The sequence below is a fragment of the Empidonax traillii genome, unplaced genomic scaffold, assembly GCF_003031625.1.
Source record: "Empidonax traillii isolate 1590-97213 ecotype Southwest subspecies unplaced genomic scaffold, ASM303162v1 scaffold2621:size20639, whole genome shotgun sequence".
NCBI lineage: Eukaryota > Metazoa > Chordata > Aves > Passeriformes > Tyrannidae > Empidonax > Empidonax traillii.
The window spans coordinates 11,300-13,626 of record NW_020957814.1 but is presented as its reverse complement, the minus strand read 5'-3'; the positions used below and the strand labels follow the sequence as shown (position 1 = coordinate 13,626).

The 2,327-nt window shown below is 51.0% G+C and overlaps 1 long non-coding RNA gene across 1 annotated transcript in view; it reads left to right on the top strand.

The window, feature by feature from the left end:
• The window catches only part of LOC114072091, an 8,965-nt gene extending 7,013 nt beyond the window's left edge, over positions 1-1,952 (top strand). The window contains exons 4-5 of the long non-coding RNA XR_003574131.1: positions 438-496; positions 900-1,952. This is a non-coding gene — a long non-coding RNA (uncharacterized LOC114072091). The remainder of the gene's footprint in view (positions 1-437; positions 497-899) is intronic.
• Positions 1,953-2,327: the final 375 nt, after the last annotated feature.

The following is a 2,327-nucleotide window of genomic DNA, read 5'->3' as shown; positions in this document are numbered from 1 at the left end:
CTGGCACTGACTGGGAGAAGGGAGCCCCAGGGCAGAGGGGGGAGCCCCACGGGGTCCTCCCAGCTCCTCCTACGCAGGGAGAGGCAGGCCTGGAGCCCCAGGGTGGGAGGGATGGCCGTGGGGGGCTTAGCCCAGCTCCTCAATCCTCTCAAGCTGGTTAGCAGGCCCAGCTAAGCAGCTTTGCTGCTCCCTGGGGCCCACAGGGGCCCTGGCTGGGCACCCACAGCTGCTCTGAGGGGCCAGGCAGAAGCCAGGGGGTTGAACTGGGGGTTTGCCCGCTGGGCCCTGCACTCTGTGCATTCCTGGGGGCAAACACTGGCACAGGAGCTCGGGATCACTGGGAAACACCCACTGCTGAGCTCCCGCTGCACTCAGACCTTCTCTGGGCCTCTGCAAAGGGCCAGGGGGGCTCTAACTCGTGTCTGCTTCCATTCCAGGCCCAAATCGACCATTACTTGGGACTCGTGAACAAGAATGTCAAAGATGCCATGGCAAAGTGAGTTGGTCTGCTTTGGTTTTACTGATTTCCCTTTGTACTGATGACAGCTCCTGCTGCTCGTGCCACTCCTGTCTGTGGCAACAAATGTGTCGTTGCATGGGCCAGGAGGAAAAAGGGCTTTTTAACTCTGGAATGGTGAGAAAATCACCTCCTTTTTTGCTGATGCTGGTGTTCAGTTGAGCCTTTATTATTTCTAAAAGAAATCTGTGGATTTCCACCCGGTAGCGACACCTGAGCCCCTCAGCAAGTGCAGTTGAGGGGGGAGCAGAGAGTTTAGAGTGGAACAGTTGTGTTGTGATGGCTCTTTTCATGTGTTGCTGTTTTGAAGACTGTGTCTGTACCTGCCTGTTCTCTGTTTGTGACTCAAATGCTCTTCTTTTCCTTCTCCTTCCTCTTGCAGGATCCAAGCAAAGATCCCTGGGTTGAAGCGCAAAACTGAATAAAAAAGCCCGAAGCAACTTATCTATAGGAAGTTCATCTTTTAAGGGGGAAAAATACTCATTGGATTTCCACGGGGAGGGTCAGGGAATAGCAAACCCCTTGACATTGCAGTGCAATTTCACAGATCTTTATTTTTTAGCGACGCAGTGTTTGAGGACAAAAAAAAAAAATAACTGTTTTGACTGCCATGTGTTTCATCATGTTAAGTATTGTAAGCTGCTATGTATGGATCTAAACTAATCATCTTTCCTTCCCCTGTGCAGCTCTGCTCATGCCACGACCGAGAGCTGTACATGCTTCACCCAGGTAGTTGTGCTGCAGCCGGAGGGGAGAGCAGGGGGGGCAGAGAACAAACAAACACTTCCCAGTCTGTGCACTGTGTATGGTCTGTGTAGATTGATGCAGATTTTCTAAAATGAGATGTTTTAGGAGAATATACCAGTTTAGCAAGTTTTGAAAAATCTTGCCTTTTTGGTATGAGTATAGCTGTATTGTGATTTTATTGTTTTATCAATTGCCAATATATATATATATATATGTGTTTCACAAAGCTTAGATCTTTCAGCTGCTCCACAGTGCTTTGTACTTCAGAGTACTGGCTGAGGCCTCGGCGAGCTCCGAGCTCGAGCCCGACAAACTCCACGGTCTCTGTAAACACCGGCATCTGTTGGCAACAACAGCAGAGAACCGAACAAAGAACCTGCACCTAGAGTAACAGAGAATTCCAGCTGCACACTTTGTTGCACAAATGTACAGTAGTCGATCCTGAGCAAGTAATTCTCCGGCTCTCAGACTCTGATAATCTGTGGACCGAGTATCTAATGCTGCAAATGTTGTTTGGAAAATGAAAGGCCTGTCCTGCCGTGCGAGACCCGAGCGGTGCAGGTCGATCCCCTTGCAGTGTGAGCTGTACTGAGCTAAGTCTGTGGAATGCATTGTGAGCTGTACCAACCACCAGGAACGCGCAGCCCCCGCCCCAGCACCCCGAGTGTCAATAAAGCTTCTAGACAGACGTGCCTGGTGTTTGGGTTCTGGGGGGAGCGGCCCCTCCTGCTGCTGCTGCACTCGGGGGATCCAGGGCTGAGCTGGGCACAGCCCCAGCCTGGGCACCTCCAGCTCCCTGTGAGGCTGAACCTTCTTGGCTGCTTGGATTTCTGACACAGTGAGTGTTCGTTTGCTGCTTGAGGGGAATTGCGGAGCAAGTAAGTCCCAGTAGTCTTGGCAGATCAGCTGGTTATGGGGGTTAAGAACTGCACATGGAAAACTGGTATCCAAATTTATTGGAGACACAGATTTTCATTGGATGGCACCTTGGGAAGGTATAAAGTCATGCATTAATGTTTCAGTTGCCAGCAGAGCAGTGTTCCTCGGAACACCTGCCACGGGA